General features: G+C 43.1%; 1 protein-coding gene across 10 annotated transcripts in view; it reads right to left on the reverse strand.

Annotated features, from left to right (window-relative positions):
* Positions 1-20,501, reverse strand: part of LOC119659689 (unconventional myosin-XVIIIa) — a 426,534-nt gene that overhangs the window by 165,681 nt on the left and 240,352 nt on the right. The window lies entirely within an intron of this gene.

Genomic DNA, 20,501 nt, shown 5'->3' on the forward strand with positions numbered 1-20,501 from the left:
AATTATTTTTAGTTTGCTTTAATCTCCCACAATATATTTGCACTGCGGATGGGTAAAAAGTGTTCTTGTGCTTGTTTACATTACGTTATCACTTTCTCGTCCGTTACGTTAATGAATCTTTCTCCATTGTCTTGAGATAGCATTGGTAACCTAGAATAAGAAGTCGCTGGAATGTTCGCAGGGGTCAATCGTATGCAAGGAAATTGTTTAACATGGTATAATGGCTGTTAACTGCGAGAGATGATAAAGAGTTGGCTTCTTAATCGGGAGGAAACTAGGAAGATTTCTCTTTGTAAAACACTGAATTGTACTTTTACTTATCATATTTACCGCTTGCAAGTTAATGGCCCGTGGCTCCAAAACGGGATATGTTTCAATTTTCAATCTAAAGCTTGGGAGACTGAGCTGAGCAGCTTGGTTGGAGTTCCAAAAAGCATTTTCTATCTATATAGAAATGAATAAATTAAGGGTCGAAGAAGAAACTGCGGGACAAATTTGTAGTGTTACACCCCTTAGTAATAATACATAAAGAAGACTTACGCATTTAAGAAACAATAGACAACTGCATCGCTTACCTGAAATGAAGAAGAAAAAACGGTTAGAAAACCCTTAGAGGATGATATTATAATATAAAGATTTTGATAATTTGATTTTGCTTTCATTATTGGTGTGGTAGATATGGTAAGGTTGTGGCCCGCCCTTTTTATGCTACAGACTTCTTAGGGGGGGCAAGGGGACCAGAATCTAGCCGATCCAGATCTTCAGAGCTTGCCCGTAGCATTCAAAAAGGAAAGCAACTCCTACGTATCTTAAAACAAGTCGGGAAACCGGAAGCTGGGCGCTTCAGGTATGAAAGGTTTTGTTTGCTTCTTGTGTGAGTATATTTGAGTGTAGAACTATCCCATTTGTACGTAGCCCGTTAAGACTATGCATTTAGCATATCCGATTTAGTACTTCGGGTTGTAAATTTACACGGTAAAGACAACTTTGAGCTACTGTAACTTCGTTATTAATAGTATGATTTTGATTAAACTTGAGGATAATATGCTTCATATTATATTTTATACTACTACCAACTTTTATAACTCTGAGATAAACTTAAGGGAGGTTTTACTCAATTTTCCCAAAAATATGGTAACATACTATTATTAACTTAATTTAAAAAGATATCGATATGGAGAGTATTTTGAGGCCTGGGCACTATATAGAGGCACCTTCATGATTCAGATTTTTCCGTTAGGTAGTTTCTGAGAATGGGTCTGTGAAAGAAATCATCACTTTCCACCCCTCCCACTCTCCACCTTTTTAACAAATCTCAAAACTAAAACCGGCTTCGAAAAGTACTAATTAAGACCTTTCATGTGATACCCCCCATGACCATATTTGGTGAAAAAAAATGTTACACCCCCCTTTTATATGTATGGGGTCCCCCCCCCTTAATCTCAACGTAGGAGGATATCACTCACTGCATGTCTGGCGGTCCACAGGTCCCACCTTCTCACCGAATTTCGTGTCAATCGGTACAGCCGTTTCTGAGAAAAGTGCCTGTAACAGACAAACAGACAGACAGGCGAGGCTTTGCAAACCCAATTGGGATTACAATCAGTGAGCGAGTCTAGTGTGCTACGACTTAGCACGACGCAGATAGCGTCGATAAGTCTTCCTATTGAAGCAGCGAAAAAGGCGATTCCAGTGGGCAAAGTACATATTGGATGGGTGGTCTGTCGGTTACGGGAACAGAGTCCAGTGCATAAACGCTATAAGTGCTGGCAGGTTGGTCATATAGCGAAAGCTTGCACTAGCTCGCAAGACAGATCAAATCTGTGCCGCAAATGTGGAGAACAACGCCATTTGGCAAAGGACTGCAACGGAACGCACAAGTGCGTATTATGCGTGGAAGCAAAAAATAGTGACAGCGCCCACATTGCAGGAAGCAGAAAAGCGTTCATAAATAAGGTCAAATGAAGTTTATGCAACTCAATCTGAATCACTGTCGAGCGGCCCAAGACCCACTTTCCGAAAGCGTATTCGCGAACGTCGACGTTGCGATTGTATCTGAACAATACGAAAATCTGCATAGCGGAGTATGGATGGCAAACAAAACCAGTAAGGCGGCGATATGGAGCTGCGGAAGCCAAGCTACAGTAGATACGAAAAAACATCCAGAGGACGGGTTCATCCGTGCCAAGATTGGAGGGATATACATCTATAGCTGTTACGCAGCACCGAGCCTCACATTAGAGGAATTCACGTCATTGCTGAAGAAACTATCCTTCAATGCAAGTTGCTGCAATCCCAAAGTAATAGCCGGCGAACTCAACGCATGGGCAGAAGAATGGGGTAGCAGAGAAACCAACGCAAGAGGACGAATATTGCTGGAGACATTCTCGCGCTTGAATGTGGTACTTGCCAACTCTGGGGGAGCCAACACATTCCGGAGGGGAGAATTGCAATCGGTGGTAGACCTCACCTTCGTCAGTGATACTCTAATCAGAGACTTGCAGTGGCGTGTCAGCGAGGAGTGCACACACAGCGATCATCAGGCTATCATCTTTCAAACCTCGCAAAGGAATAATGTGAAGCCATTAAAGCAGAGAAACCAACGCAAGAGGGCGAATATTGCTGGAGACATTCTCGCGGTTAAATGTGGTACTTGCCAACTCTGGGGGAGCCAACACATTCCGGAGGGGAGAATTGCAATCGGTGGTAGACCTCATCTTCGTCAGTGATACTCTAATCAGAGACTGGCGATCAATACAGCGATCAATAGGCTATCATCTTTCAAACCTCGCAAAGGAATAATGTGAAGCCATTAAAACGAATAACGATGAGCTGGGTAACGAAGAAATTCAACGCAGAAATGTTCAAGGAGGTACTTCTGAAAGATACATTGCTATCGGGAAGCGCACAAAACAGAGTTTCACAGCTCGTGGAAAATTGCAGCGGGCATGAAATGACGCTATGCCTCGACGTAGCACTTTGCGAAGACGAAATCCTAATTTTTGGTGGAATTCCGAAATTGAGGAATGCCGGAAAAAGTGCCTCAAAGCTAGGAGACGCTCCCAGCGCAGAAGAAAATCCGAAAATTTCAAGCGGATGTGTACTGAAGTTGACTCTGACCCATGGGGTGGCGTATATAGGTCGGTGATGTCATTACTAAAAGGCGAGCGCTCCCCACCGATAACTTGTCCAGAATTGTTTCAGAATATAGTGAACACTCTATTCCCAGTAGATGTGAATTGTACAAGTCTGCCTGCAGTATATTTAAATCCCGACGAAGTTCCGATAGTGGTAAATTAGGTTCTAGATGCTGCAAAAAGATTGACTGAAAAAAGACTCCAGGACCGGATGGAATCCCTAACATTGCCCTGAAAGTAGCCGCCAGGACAGCGCCAGGTATGTTTGCCCAAGTTTTCACGGCATGCCTTAGGGAAGGAGAATTCCCCGAGCAATGGAAGGTACAAAAGCTAATACTCATTCCGAAGGCAGGAAAACCATTGGGTGACACCTCCTATGCCAATATGTCTGGTCAATACCATTGGCAAACTATTTGAACGAGTAATATATAACAGACTGCTCGCTGTTGCGGAAAAGGAAGGAGGCCTTTCCGACAAACAATTCGGATTTCGTAAGGCGAAATCAACTGTCGACGCAATCAGCATGCTGACTGACTTGGCTCAGGCTGCAATAGAAGAAGGAAAATGTTGTGCAGTAATAACCCTCGACGTAAAAAATGCATTCAATAGTGCAAAATGGAAAAAAATCATCGAGGCACTCGACAAGATACAGGCCCCGAAGTACATTGTAAGCATTGTGGTTGAGTTCCTCCTTGGGAGAAGACTTTACTGCGACTCGGACGATGGGCTAAAAATACCCGACAACTTGCGGAGTGCCACAGGGTTCTGTCCTGGGTCCCTTGCTGTGGTTGGTTATGTATGTTGGAGTGTTGACGCTACGCCTACCGGACAACATGACAACTATTGGCTTCGCCGATGATATCGAAATAGCAGTGGTCGCAAAGCACCAAGACGAGATCGAGATCTCCTGGTTCCTGGTTGAGAAGTTCTGGCCTTTCACTAACACATAAAACAGAAGTAGTTCTCATTAGCAAGAGAAGAAAGCACCCAACTGTGAAAATCAAAGTTGGTGAAAAAACAATTTACTCCAAACCATTGCTCAAATACTTGGGAGTATTTTGAGAATGATGGGGTCCTAAGTCCGCATGAACTTAATGCTGGACCGGATCAAGGACCCCATCATTCTCAAAATATTTTCAGCTGTTCTTCGCACTGCCCCACCAGAGTGGAAGATATTGCCATTGACTACAAAGTCTTAACGGCGGCTTTGTTATAGCTTATTATTGGTATACTAAAAGGTCCAGTTTCTCGGGCCCTAAATTCAAAAATCACCTTAGTTAGATCTATCTATACCGCAATAAAGGGATCCAAAAACGAATTTGTTTTCCACTCATTTAGCAAGTATCTGATTAAGGATGGATCTAGAAAGGCGTTAGATTTAACGTATAGCAACTATTCTGCATGCACCGTGGTGGTGCTGCATTTAACGAGATTCCCAATATGTGAGAAAGGGAGTGCACATTTTTGAAAGGTTTGCATTAAATAAAACCTTTATAATGTTTGCCTGCCAGTTGGATTATCGCTCAGGAACGATTAAAGCTATTGTCACGAAATTTAGTGAAAGTATAAAGTTTGTGAAGTCCTTTGCAGGCAATTATATTGAATATAACTGGGGGCTCCCATATATGCAGAAAGGAAGTCGAAAAGAGTTTTGTTCCAGAATAGTTGATGTCATAGCGGAGCGCTAGTGGTCTCGTTCAAGAGGGAATACTGTAAAGTTTTGTCCCGATACGGTTCAGTCGCCATCATGCGTTGGAATAGTGAGGAGCGTGCCTTTGCCGTTGAGGTTTACTTTTCAAGCGGATGTTCGGCTATTGCAGCGTGCATTTCGGAATCGCTTTAATTTAGCCCCGTTGGCTCCCGTCCCAGACCGCAAATCAATTGTTACATGGGTCACTACATTCAGACAAACTGCAAGTACGACAAAAGGAAGAACTGGAGTCCCTCGGCCCGTTAGATCACCTGAGAACATTGAAGCAGTGAGAGCGTCAATGTTGCGATCGCCACGGCGTTCTGCGCGCAAACACGCATCTACCCTTGGACTATCCGATCGTTCTGTGAGAAGAATTCTTCGTGATGATCTTCATTTTCATCCCTATAAGATGGCGATAGTGCAGGAACTTTCAGAACGTGACTTCAATCCTCGGATGAACGCGTGTGAGCTTCTTCTTGATGTCGTTCCCGAGGGTGCTATTGTTTTTTTTAGCGATGAAGCCCATTTTCATTTGTGTGGGTCGGTTAACAAACAGAACATGCGCTACTGGGCTGACACCAACCGTCGAGAATTGCATCAAAAGCCTTTGCATTCACCCAAAGTCACAGTGTGGTGTGCAATTTCCTCAGCTGGAATTATTGGTCCCTGGTTTTTTGAGGAAAATGAGGTTACAGTGACAGTGAATTCGGACCGGTATGTAAAGATGCTACAGAATTTTTTTTTGTTCAAGTCCACCCAACTACTGGCTTACGCTGACGATATCGACATTATAGGAAGAACAACTCGAGATGCACAATCTACCTTTATCCAGAAATATATGGTGGCAACGTCAGCACCGAAAACCAAAAGAACGAACAAAATCGAATCGCATTGGTTAAACGAAAACAATGAGGCTAGGAGACTACAACTTTGAGACAGTTGAAAATTTCTCCTATCTAGGGTCGAAAATCACAACCGATAACAGCTATGACGATGAAATCAGCGCAAGGTTGTTGGCAGCCAACAGAGCCTATTTCAGCTTACAAAAACTGTTCCGCTCGAAACGTCTCACCATAGGGTCAAAGCTCTCACTATACAAGACAATGATTTTTGTAGTCCTCGTGTATTCCTCGGAGACTTGGGTTCTTAGCAAGAAAAATTGCGAACTCTTGACCGCGTTCGAGAGAGGATGGACGATTCCGTAGCCTGCATAAAGACGAAGATACCACGACCATCTGGTTGTGGATAAAATCCGGCTCAACAGGTTGCGATGGAGGCGTCGCTTCATCCGTAATGATGAGGATGATCCAGCCCGGAAAGTCTATAAGGGCGATATCTATGGTAGAAAAAGAAGACGAGTCAGACCCTGCCTAAGATGGAGCGATGGCGTAGGCCAGGACGCCAGACAGCTTTTAGGCATATCGAACTGGTGGACTTCGGCGCAAAACTGAGATGTCTGGAGTTCCTTATTAAGGCGGATACCGGTTGTTGCGCCATTGATGATGATGAAGGAAGCCCCGAATAACTTAAGCTGGCTATTCAGCGGAGTAAAAGGGAATGCTTTAAGGTGCTCTGCTCTGGCTAGGCCCACTGTGGAGATGAAGCGATGGCGTAGCTCCCACACAAAACCTTAAGTGGATTAAATCTAAACCTATCGAGATAAAACGATCGCAGAAGGCGCTAGAAGTAACAGTGAGTGACTAGGGGTATCTGGAAAGCCCGGCCGATCATATGGTTATCAAATTTCTCTTTGAGAAGGCACTATCTGTCGTAATCAACAAGAAAGAAGACTTGTCGACAAATGGCTCCTGGAGGAGTCCTTTGGAATTATAAACTTAATAATCTTCATCGAGAAGTTAGTAATGGACCAGACTGCTATTTAATTGCTTTGCGAAAGAAAGAAGAAAATTTTTGTTAACAAAACAAGTCGAGAAACTGCAAGCTGAACGTTTCAGGTATGAAAGGTTTTGTGTATTGCTTATATGTATAAGCATATCTGAATGGTCATTTGCCGCATTTGTACTTAACTCGTAATGTTTATGCAGTTAGTTTATCGGACCATTCACTTTAGTATGACACTGCCATCCAAAGTCTTAGAATGCACTCTGTTAGTCATGGTGCGATTTCTACCAAACTTGGTAGTACCAGTAGTATAGCCTATATTACTGCAAGTTGGTGGTTCTACAATAAACTTAAGGTGGGCTTCCAGTCAATTTCTAAAAAACATACTTATAATAAATATAGTAATATACTATTATTAATTTTATTTAAGCAGGTATCGGTATGGAGAGTATTTTGAGACCTAGATACCATGTGCATGGATCACTATATTTTTTTTCAGATAGTTGGGTTGGGTAGTTTTCGAGAATGGATCATTGAAGTAACTAACCTTTTCCGGAACATTGCACTACTCCCCTTTGCAAATAATGTCAAAACTATTATAATATCGGCTTAGTAAAATTCTAATCGAGACGTTCCATTTGATACCCCACATTAGTATACTCGGTGAAAAAAAAAATGTAAACCACCCTTTTGCATGTATGGGGACTTCAGCGTGCCTTTTTTGGATCCTACATTCACTCAGTACTCCCTGTATGTCGTGAAACGCGAATAAAAGAGATGTGTGGGCTAGTTACCCGCAAGTTACGTAACCAAAGAAATAAGATCTACAAAGTCATCAAAAGTGGCTACGACATCAGTGATGATTTAAATAGAAAGTACGATACGCTTTCAAGAGAATTCACCTTGAAATCCCGAAAAGCATATGCCCGGGAGAAAAAATTATCAAAGATTCAAAAAAAATGTTTGATTTCGTTAATGTAAAACGGAAAACAGCTGGGTTCTCTACTTCCATGTTCAAACAGAGCACAATTTCTTCTTGTCCACAGGAAATATGTGATTTATTTGCTCATCACTTTCAAAATACTTTTTGTCCACCTCATATCATCAACAATGTCTGCACTAATGATCCTGGAATCCCTTATTGATGGAATACTTTTGAGCTGAGAATAGATCCACAAAGCTATTCAGGAACTCAAAGTCAACAAAGATCCCGGCCCCATCCCTCCCTACTTTTTGGTGCAGTGCGTTGATCAATTGACGACTCCCCTGTATATAATCTTCAACAAATCGCTCTCAACGGGAATCTTCCCACCGTTGTCGAAATTCTCCCACCTCACACCTATCTACAAGAATGGCGATGGGCAGTCTGTCGGAAATTATCGAGGAATTGCTATTATGTCAGCAATCCCTAAACGCTTTGAGAAGCTCGTCTATGATAAACTCCTTCCTGTCAACGACCCGCTTCAACGAGCAACAACATGGTTTTAGAAAGGCAGGTTGACCTTAACAAATCTAATTACCCTAATTTCTGATGTCCTCTGCGAATTTGAAAAAGGAAACCAAATTGCCGCGATTTATATGAACTTCAGTAAGGCCTTCGACCGGGTCGGTCATCATGTTCTATTGGGTAAATTACGCAATTTTGGTATATCGAGCTTCTTATCCGAACTTCCTCACTGTTCTATGCCGATGACCTGAAAATGTATCATACTATCAACAGTCAATCTGTCGCAGACATTCTTCAATCCAAGCTACAATCTCTTGAGCGCTGATGCATCTACAATAATCTCCACCGTAATGCTAAAAAATACAATATACTAAGTTTCTCACGCAACACTTTAGTTGCAACTTATCCCTAATTTATAGATAACGAGAAACATCAATAGGGTGGATCATATCACTGACCGCGGCATAGCTCTAGATAGCAAAATGCGACGTCCAAAGGAGTTCAAAAATATTTGGATCACCAAGTCATTATATGACATTTGTACATCCACTGCTTTCGAGCTACACAGCGACAGAATCGAATCAATCTGAAAACAATTTGTACTTTTCACCTTAAGAGACCGCTATAACCCGCGTGATTTTCGGAATCTTCCCCTTACAAATACAGGCTGGATCTCTTAAATTTGACTACTCTTTCATCCAGGAGAAAACTTAATCTCATCAGAACTGGACGCTTCCGGACCATAATTGCTCCAACTTTAGCGAGAATTTCAGCGACGTAGGCTGAGGTTAAGCGAGGTAAGATGATATAACTCTGGGAAGCACTCCTCTCCCTCTTGCGGCATGATGCTGTTATATATATTCTGGGAAGCGCCGGCTCTAAGGCAAAATTGATCCTTACTGCATCCACAAGGAGCGCTCTCATGCTCTGGATATAGGATAGAGTATAAACAGCAAGATTCAGCTCCAAAATGAGGACCCTCTCAACAGTGTAACGCTACGCACCAACGGAGACTTTCGATACAGAGGAGAAAGAAATTTTCAAGCAACGGAGACTTTCGATGCAGAGGAGAAAGAGGCATTCTAGCAACTGAATGCAGTCGGAAAGAGTCTTTCTTCCTAAAGGTGATGTTACGGTCGTGATAAGTGATTTGAGAAGCAAGGTGGGCTCTGATAGCACTCTGGTCGAATATGACATGGGGCTGTTCTCTGAAAATTCTCCCATCTCGACATTGGCGGCCCTATTTTCGACTACATAACTTGCCATTAAATCAGTTGGGTTTCAACTGACCGGCAATGTACATCTGATCAGATCGACCACATCGCCATCAGCAGTTATTTTCTGGACGTGCGTCAACATCACTTGCCTTTGCATGCGTATTGCAACCGCTTATTATCACAGGGATAGAGACCCATGACCCTCAAAGTTCGGGACTTGTCTCTCATTCGGTAGTGGAAACTGCTTTGCTGATCCTGAGCAGTTCACTAGAGAATATTGATAAGCGTTTGGCCGCCATAAAAAATACGTTTTCTTCAGGCTTAAGTTCAATTGTTGGCAACGCCCCGAAGGGGCCTCATAAGATCTGATTGACTGCCGAGACCTGGAAGCAGATCGACGAGGCGAACTGGTAACTGAAGACTCTTATTGCCGCTACAATGGGGTCGAACGTGATACGCATGAGCTCTATTGCCGCGGCAAATATCCGGAAGTGCAGCATAGGCTGGACTGCGACAAAAGGGAATTTGTTATTGCGCTGGTCAGGAAGGTGGATAATAATAAGGTTACATTATTTAAATAAATACTATGCTAAATTCTAAATCTCGAAATGCATTCAATGTTATTATAAAAATGCCAAGGTAGAGATCCACCTCAGTCGATGTGGCAGGGCGTGTCCCAGTCCTGTTGCGAAATTAGGTAGCCCATGCACTAGTATGTTGGCGAATGCACCATTTCTGCTGAGAAAGATACCTTCTGGCAATTCGACACAAACGAGCCTGCCCATGATTACGGATGATCTTAATGATCATTTGTGCGGAAAATCAGACGGCAAAAGGTGCTACGCAGAAAAGGGTTTGGAACACGCAATGAAAGCGGGGAGCTTATTATCGATTTTGCTGACACTTAGAACTTTATACTTGTGGGTTGCCGCATCTCCCTATGTTTTGCAGTTGGAATAGCAAAAAGCAAATCGAATATATATTCACATAAGGTGTCGCCATTTTCTCACTCACTTTTCTGTCACTGACTTCAAAGTTGTTCCACACCGAAAATCGCTTCTCAACATCCGCCGAAGAAGAAAGGTAGTCCAGCAGGATGTTCGAATTACTGGCCATTCCGATTTTTGAACGCACTTTCGACACCTGCATTCGCGACATCATTCAAGCAAGCGCGAACCAGGCCGGATTTGTCAAGAACTGAGGAGCTACTTACGCAATGTACCTTGAGCGGTAGTTCATGGAGAAATATGGACAGATGCATCGCTTTCTCTATATTCCAACCCTGAATGTAGAGAAGACATTTGGGCGTGTGCCACACAAACTCATCTGTGTCACAGCACCGATTGCCAAGGAAAGATGGGGGGGATGTATTCGATGGTAATTCGTTGAAGAAAACTAATTAGTTAATATTTGCCTGAGCCTTCAAGTCGATGGGAAACGACCACTAGGCCGATCGAAACACCAATAGGTTCATTTACTAGATGGGGACTAGACAGCCTTTTCGAAGTCGCCTAGATCAAGCAAATAACAGAGAACAAGTCGGGAAACCGGAAGCTGAACGCTTCAGGTGTGAAAGGTTTTGTGTGTTTTTTTTATAAAAACATTTGGGTGTACATATATTACGTGAGAACATCCACTTTCGGGTGATATTGATATTCAGTCTTGAATTTGCAAAGAAGCAGCAACTTTGACCTCTTATAACTTTGTTAGTGATAGTGTGACTTCCATCAAACTTGGTAGGCTCAAGCTCTATGTTATAGCCTACATCACATATAAGATGAACTTAAGGTCGGTTTTGCAGCCAAAGGAATAACAACTAAAGAATAGGAAGATATTGGAAATGATTCTGATCTAAGAGACATTCAGTAGGCCATACCTCTTAGCGTATATCCTCGACGTAAAGGCCTAGTACTATTTACTCCTTTTAATGTTGCTATCAACTATCTAGACTCTCATTTTTCGATAATTTTGCTTGTAAGATATTCCTGAAAATGCTAGAAGTGTTCGGATTTTTCCATAATCTAGGTTCTTTAACTACTTTTAAATGCAAGCACGAGTTTGCATAAAAAATCTGGAAAATTCAATACTCATTCCTTTCAAATATCTCTTAAAACAAATGAACACTCGGCGACAACCATTTCTCCTCAAACATGTGGATTCTTACATCATTTGCCTGGTTGAAAATAATTTCCTCAATCATCTGCATTGCACAAGACCCGAAAACAAACGTGTATCTGAAATATTATTTGTCTGACACCCATATAGATGCAAATACCGATCATAATACTATCCAGCTTCTTTAGAAGATATTACGCCAAATGTGTACGCTCGCTGCCTCTTGTAGGCTTTTGTCGGTTCAATTTCTACTTTACATATTTATACACCTGCGATCCGGGCTATTGATGCCTACAAATTTCGACAGGTAATCCTAAAAACATTTGTTATCTATCTAAACAAAATGAGTCGAATTTTCATTCATCTTAAGATGGATTGTATTCATAAGCCCGATATTATATGATAGCAAACAGCCTTTTACTGATTGGACCCATGATCTCGGAAAGCGAAATTTATATCGTGTCATCTTCATCTCGAAACGTGTGTACTTATATGCAAATAGATACATGCATCTTTCTTTTCCCGTATCACCTTAAAATGTTATAACATAATATCAGCAAGATACCGTATGCAAAACATGAAACATGTGTTATTTATGAAAATTTTTATGAAAAAGATATTTTGAAATGTAAATGAAGATGATGCCTGATACTCGTTTAGTTGGGAGCAACTGTAGGGTCAGTTGTGGTAATTTAACGAGAAATACCTTTGAAATCCGCCCGTTGGCTGTGGAAACCTTATGAGTAAAATTACGCTACAGGTGAAAGTGAAATAAAAATTTGCGCGAATTCCAATCATGCTTTTCTGGTATGAAAGTGTAAGGGTCGGGAGCTATGAGATATCAACAAAAAAAGAATTAGTAGACATTCCTTAGTAGCCTTGTTTGATTTTTGACAGAGCCAAAATCGAAATGCACGTTTTAAGTTTGTGAAATGAATATATGACTCCATATATAATGCATAGGAGTACTTACATACTTGTCAGGTTTAATGACAATCTGAACAAGATTTGTAATGAATCAAACCGAGTTATGAAGAAATGCTGAGTTTCGAAGGACTCGTACATTGCCGTAAGCAAAACATATCAGGATGATGGTATGCAACAGTGGGTACAGTAATTTCCCAGGCTATGTATGTCTACAGCAATTTACCAGACCCTACTACCATTACTTTCCAGCCTATGTCTACAGCAAGCAATTTTATATTGATGATACACGACTAGGATAAATCCTTAAACTTATAGATAATTGTAATTCCTAAATATAAGTCTTTTGTCGTGTAGATTACTTGTTCGCTAGTTCCGCCATCATATCTACCTCATATATGCTTATATATGAATATACATTAAAATACACCCCCACAGGGACGCAACACTGTAGCTCAGTGATTTCTTCAATCAGAGTTTTCAAGAAGATAAAACACTTTCTGACTGGCAACAAAACACCACAGTTTCAATATGGAAAGAAAGGTAGTCAGCAACATTTTCAAATTACCGTCCGATCCAGTATCACCCCATCAAGATTTTTGAACGCATTCTTGACAACTGTATTCGCGGACGATTGGCGCAACATATGTTGCACGGTTACTCACGGAGAAGCACTGTAAGAAACATGGCCCTCTTTACATTGCACTTCTGATATGCTTGACGATAACACCTAGTACCAGAGGAACTCGCGCACTGGGTTCAATTGCCGTTGTTACCGAAGAGGAAATTAGATGAGCCATAAACAACTCGAAGAACTGGAGGCCCAGGTCTGGATCGGGTGCAGAATTTCTGGTATAAGAAATTTACCAGCGTACGCAATCAGTTGGCACACAGCATAAATCAGGTCTTGAGTCGGCCAGAGGAATTTCCACTCTTCCTCACTGCGGGGATTACCTACCTTATCCCTAAGAACGACACAGTACAGGACACGCCAGACACAAGACCGATTACTTCCTTACCAACCCTCTACAAATTCATTACGTCCATTATTAGTGGAAGGGTCAATGCGCACCTCGAGACCAACAACATTCTGTCCGAGGAGCAGAAGGGCTGCCGAGTTGGACAAGGGGTTGCAAAGAGCAACTAATTATCGACTCGGTAGTTGTAGGACAAGCAACTAGAGGCCAAAGAAACCTTTTTAGTTGCTATATCGATTGTGCCAAGACTTTCGATAGCGTTCCGCATACCTGGCTAATCGATGTCCTACATCTGTATCGCATTGATTCGAAACTAATAAAGTTTTTGGCGACAGTCATGGGAGAGTGGCATACCAGTGGCATATCAGTGCGTACATCTGAGGGTACTAATACCTCAGAGCCCATCCGTATACAGAGGGACATCTTTCAGGGGGATTTGTTGAGACCCCTTTGGTTTTGCATGGCTACTGAATGATGCTAGAGGACATGATTTTGCAATAAAGTATGGTCTACGTGCTAAGTGAGAACCGACACACTTGATGTACTTAGATGACATTAAGCTATATGCTGGTACTGACGACCATCTTAGAAGTCTGTTGTGAATAGTAGACATGTTCAGCCGTGATATTCGGATGGAGTTTGGATTAGTGTCGAATCCAAGCCATCCGCAAAGGTCATCACGAGTCGCATGCCAGATATAGCATTGGTGACCCCACATCCATGCTATGTCCGAGACAGACTTCTACAAGTACCTAGCAATTCTGCAAGGAACCCATGCTCGATTTGGTGATCTGAAGGATGCTCTGCTGTCCGAATTCGTGCGACGCGTACAGCAATAAAATAAACGCGTTGAATTCCGAATATTGCCGTGGACGAAGACCGATCTGTAAAACGTCTAGCGGCGGATACGGACAACTATGTCCCAATTCCGAATGCATCATCCAAACTCTGTCGTGGAGCGGATGAACCTGCCTCGTGACATCAGAGGTAGGAACGTGGTTGACCTGACGGCACAACATCATCGCCAAATCGACTCGCTGCGCGCTTATTTTTACAGTAAAGGGCAGGCGAGTCCCTTGCATGCGGCTGTCTGTAAGGCAGAATGTGGGCTGACTCCACTTAACTTGAACCTTCAACTTCAATCCTTTGGGCAGGGTGAAGTCAGACCAAGAGTGGATCGATGAATGGAAGTCGAAGGCAATGCACGGTAAACACGATTTGCATTTGCCGAACAGATGGCTGTGTGCTGGAGAACTATTTGTTGAGACGGAGGGGTTCATGTGTGCCATTCAGGATGGCGTGGCGCCACCCGTGCTTATAAAAAGCTCATCATGAAAGAACGGGTGCATAATAGCAACATTGGATTGAAATACGTGGAGAAGAAGGTGAAATATGAGCCATTGGCTCGGGAAATCAAAGAAATTTGGCGTCTCGAGCGGGTGGTTGTAGTTCCCATAATATTGTCAGCTACACGTATTGTACCTAAATCTCTCACGGCTTCCCTTGATGTCCTGGGGCTTTCGCACAGTCTGGTTCAAACCATGCAGAAGTACACCATTCTGCATATGTGCTCGATTTTGCGGGGAGTTCTCGATGGATTCTCCCATTAACCTACCATCGGCCACTACCACCAGCGCCCATTTAGTTTTTGAGTAGATAGGATCATCCGAGCCTAAATACTTGGCACTTATTGCTAGTATTAAGTAAAATCCGGCATCTGTCAAGATTGTGATAACTCGGAAATAAAACTGAATTTTCGACGAGTGATCCCAATGAAACAGGCACTATCACTGTTCAGAACTGAGGGATTTAAATATCTCGGGTCAATACTATCGCCAAGGGAGAAATGCATAATGAAATTGCTTCACGCATTAGAACAACCTGGATGAAGTGGCGTTCCACAACTGACGTTCTTTGTAATCGACGTATTAACGAACGTCTCAAATTTAAAATTTATCGTAATGTCGTCCGTCCTGTCGCTCTCTATGGTCCTGATTGTTGGCCGAATATATACGACAATGAACGGCGTCTTGTGATAAGGAAGACGAAGATGTTGCTTTAGACTAGTCCCGTGGTATGCCTTGATCACATCCGAAATGAGTATAATAATAATCGTTGGCGCAACAATCCATGTTGGATCAGGGCCTTGAAGTGTGTTAGAGCACTTCATTCAAGACCGTAACGGTACACCACAGTAGACTGTAGGAGGCAATGTGGTCAGCATTGCGCTCGCCCGAGATTATTACCCTGATTTGACTCAGGTACTCATTCACAGCTGAGTCGACTGGTATCCGACGTCAAATCACGATACAAATTCCACTTAGATCAGGCTGTGAACCTCTGTAGCAGTAATATCGCTAGCCAAACGATCAGCTAAAATTCTGTCATCGGCAGCAATGATGTTAGCAATTGCCGAAGTAAACTTTAGTTTTGGGATCTTTGGCCTAGCGTCTGGGAGAATCAGCATATTCTGTGAATGCAACCCGGAATGCGGTCAAAGCCTCATTATAAATTGGTTCATTGGATCTCCAGTTATTAAGCTTCTCCTTAATACAGGGTTCATGGAATGCCTTACAGGTGGAGTACTGGTTTTCCACCTTTCACTAGTCCGGTAATTTGATGACTCCAGACCGAGCTCAAGTGAAACCTCTTGGAAGATTTGTTGCCTAGTTGGTAGGACAACTCGGTTGTTATTCACTATCACCCGGTACTGTTTGACGACGTTCTGTTTCAGAACATGACTTAGTTCCGGAAATCGGGTTATGAAGTCATGGAGTCAGTGTCTGATTCAGTTCCAAATCCGTGACACGGGTAATAGGCGCGGACGGAAATTCATTGAGTTGATTCATCCAAACCATACGACGTCTATGTCTTTCGTCCCTGATGGTTGATGGCATAACCACCAAAACATCCAAGGGCGAAGAGCCGCTCTGATGTTGTTGTGCGACTCTTGACCGTGTTGAGTACTGTCGCCGTGTCCCTGGGGTCCCATTAAAATTATTTATTATGTCCCCAATTTTGTTCCCATGAGTATTGGGGAGGCAGTCAAGCCTGCCTCAATGTTGCAATGCCCCATGGTTACCTCCAAAAGTAGGGAAGGTATTTAAAGGGGAGCCTCTAAAATACAGTGTAATGTCACTGCAATTCATTCGATAGGCGCGTCGATTCCTTCACCCCGGATTATGGATTTGTTAAAGAGGTTTACTCCCCCTGAAAGGGAAGGATAAATAAGGGAAGACGAACACAAATGAAAACGTTCCGCTTGTCCGCGGCTACTTATTTACAAGGTTAACTTGCGATATTCGTAGCTGACCCGGTAGGCTATGTCACTATCCGTAACTCATGACACGCGCGTGGTCGGATGCCGCTCTGCGTTTGAAAATCAGGACAGGATTAACCTGGTACGCCAGTCACCTTCACCATAGACCTAGCCTTTGCCTGCTGTGGTGGCTTAAGTCCTATGAGTACTTGCTAGCCGATTTTAGTAATTTTTACCTTGTTTTTTTCTTTGCTGAACTTAGCACTTCCCGTCCATTTGGAAATGGAATGTACCTAACTAAACCTTTTTTTCGGCTGGTCTCCGCCGGTCCTTATTTTTATTTTGAGTGAGGATTGCGATACTGAACTGATTGTTATTACCACTGGCACTTAATGTCGGTGTTTACCTGGGCAGATTGACTGGGATACCGGCGCACTTTCTCAAACAATGAACTTAGACGCGCGAGAGACATTTTAGCACTATTTAAAGCAAGAACACTTTCGGACGGGGCACCAAATCGATTCCGTTTAGTACATACATAATGAGGTTTCACTGCTCGTGGTATGAATACCAAGTTTAATTGGGCAATGGTCAAAACCGATCCTCGTTGGCCGGAGCCGACCTAGAGGCGAGAACTATCCCAGAAACCTAAAAAGTTGGCGATATTGTCGTAGAAGTTCGGCCGCAATATTGAAGCTCAATGAAGGGATTCTGGCGTCACACGCTAGTATGTTAGCCAGTCTCGAGAATGTTGGGGGGTTCTTTGGAACACTCCAGACTCTCCCATATCATTATACAAAAATTCAAGTGTCAATAAACCCATGTGTACGTCCACACGGGAACCTGAAAAACAAATAAAGAGGATATCGTGCATACCTTTCGCAGAAAATAAAACTGGAAACAAAAAAATAATTACTCGACCGGACTCGGGTCCGGAGTTTTACAACTACACGGGCGGGAAGATCCACGACGGATCACATCCTCAATCGATGCTTCTCCTAACTCAGATATTCATTGGACCCAGCCTTCGGAGTTCCACCCCTGCTTTGCAACCTCAGGCCATATACATGGAGGATGCCCCTCTGTTATTGTGAGCTCCATGAGGGGCAATGAGTAAGGAGAAGGAGAAGCATCGACTGCGGTTGTCTTCTCTCGAGGATCATCTCTGTCATTCACGGCCCTCGAACTTTACGTTTTTTTTCAGTTTTAACTCCCCTTTTTTCGTTTCTCAGGTTGTGGTACCCTCGTGTCGGTTCACAAGTACGTAAAGTTTTGTATATTGATACATGAGGGGCTGAAGTGTCCAAAAGGAAGCCCTCACATTCCTGAGCCTGCCTAACACAGAAGCGTGTAAGCGCGTATCGTCAGGACGCTTTAGTGGAGCTTCAATATTTTCATGGAGATGAAGCATCAAGAAATGATTTTCACGACCAGTTGAAAAGCGTTACCATTGATACGGCCACAAATATACTTGGCCCCAGTCGCAAGAAAGATCGAAACGATTGGTTGGACGATGAATGTAAGCTAGGGTGTAACAGAAGAATGCTGCATAGCGAGTAATGTTACACTCTCAAAGAACGCGAGCCAGCATGGACAGCTTCCAAAAACTCCGTCGAGCGGAGAAGCGACTTCACAGACGGAAAAAGGAAGCCTAGGAGAACCAATACGTCTGTGAACTAGAAAAGTACAGGGAGCAACCGCACCAGGCGCATAAGTTTTACAAACAAGTCAGCATGATGAAACCCTATACACCTTCATGCTCATCCTATCGAGACAAAGAGGGAAATCTGATTTCGGACAGAATGGGCATATTGGAGCGATGGGCTGAATATTTTGATGAACTGTTCAACAACCAAAATATCGGCGAGTTGGAGGTCCCGCTAACTGAAGACGACGGACAAATCCTGCCGCCACCAAGCAGAGAAGAAACAGATCGTGCAATTTACCGGCTTAACAACCAAAGTCCCCAGGGGCCGATGGAATTACAGCCGAATTGGTTCAATATAGAAGCGACCAACTACACCAAGTGGTTAATCAACTGATGCTCAAGGTGTGGGACAGCGAATCAATGTCTGACGGCTGGCAACGAGGCATTATCTGTCTCATACATAAAAAGGGGGATATCACATAGTGCAGCAATTATAGAGGTATCACGTTGCTGAGTACCATCTACAAGATATTCTCCGCTATCTTGCTAGGCCGGATAGGCTCATACGCCCAGAACATCATTAGCCCATACCAAAGAGGCAAATCAACAACAAATCGGATATTCTCTCTGCGGCAAGCGATGGAAAAACTGTTTGAATATGGACATCAGTTACACCACCCCTTCATCGACTTTAAAGCCGCCTATAATAGCATAGATAGAGCAAAACTGTACACGGCCATGAGAGAATTCGGTATCCCGACGAGATTGATAAGACTGACAAGGCCGACTCTGACCAATGTGCGAGGCCAGATAAAAGCAGCAGGATCACTCTCGAGACCATTCAACATGAACAATAGTCTAAGACAAGGGCATGCCTTGTCATGCGTCCTCTTTAACCTGGCCCTGAAAAAAATGATTCGCGATGTAAACGTAAATGCGAAAGACACTATCCTCTTTAAGGCATCCCAACTACTGGCCTACGCTGACGATATCGACATTATGGGAAGAACAACCCGAGATGTACAGTCTACCTTCATCCAGATCGAGCAGGCGGCGCGAGATTGCGGGCTGTACATAAATGAAGACAAGACGAAGTACATGGTGGCAACGCCAGCACTAAAAACTAGACAATCAACAACATCGAATTGCACTGGTCAAACGAAAACAATAAAGATAGATAGGAGCCTACAACTTTGAGACCGTTGACAATTTCTCCTATCTAGGGTCGAAAATCACAACCGATAACAGCTGACGATGAAATCTGCGCACAGTTGTTGGCTGCCAACAGAGCCTATTTCAGCTTACAAAAACTGTTACGCTCGAAACGTCTCACCATAGGGTCAAAGCTCTTACTGTACAAGACAAAGATTTTGTCAGTCCTCATGTATTCCTCGGAAACTTGGGGTCTTAGTAAAAAAATTGCGAGCTCTTGGCCGCCTTCGAGAGAGGAATTCTCCGAAGAATTTTTGGCCCCCTACATGAGGATGAACGATTCTGAAGCCTACATATCGAAGAAATCTATGAGCGATACCACGATCGTCAGGTTGTGGATAAAATCAGGCTCAATAGGTTGCGGTGGGCGGGTCACTTAATCCGTATGGATGAGGATAATCCAGCCCGGAAAGTCTATAAGGACAATATCTATGGTGGAAAAAGAAGACGGGGCAGACCCTGAGATGGAGTGATGGCGTAGGTCTGGACGCCAGACAGCTTTTAGGGATGTCGAATTGGTGGACCTCGGCGCAAAACCGGAATATCTGGAGTTCCTTATTAAAGAAGGCCTAGATCGAATACCGGTTGTTGTGAATATCATCAACGATGATGATACTTTCATGGTCAATGTCGCCAATTTTTTTTAGGTTTTTGGGATAGCGCTTCCCTCTAGGCCGACTAGGGCCAACCAGGATGGTCTTTTGATCGTCGTGTATAAAGTATAAACTCAGTATAATATGGGAGAGCGCCGATTATAGCTTCAAGGCTGCTCATCTCGTCGCTTGCAAAGTGTCTTCCAGCCGCTGATTCTCCAGTAAGTCAACTATAATATAAGAAAGCCTGCTAGTCGAAATTACACTTTATTATGAATAGTAGTCGACCACAGAAGAGAAATAAGACTAGAAATTGTTAATTGCCTAACAAGTAAGGTCATAATCTTTAACTTTCGCTACAAGCTTCCCAAAGCAGTCCCCTCAAGCCAATTGCTTTACTCATATGGTATTCTCATATTTCCACAGAGTTTCACCCA

This window comes from Hermetia illucens, chromosome 6 (assembly GCF_905115235.1).
Source record: "Hermetia illucens chromosome 6, iHerIll2.2.curated.20191125, whole genome shotgun sequence".
Taxonomy (NCBI): Eukaryota; Metazoa; Arthropoda; class Insecta; order Diptera; family Stratiomyidae; genus Hermetia; species Hermetia illucens.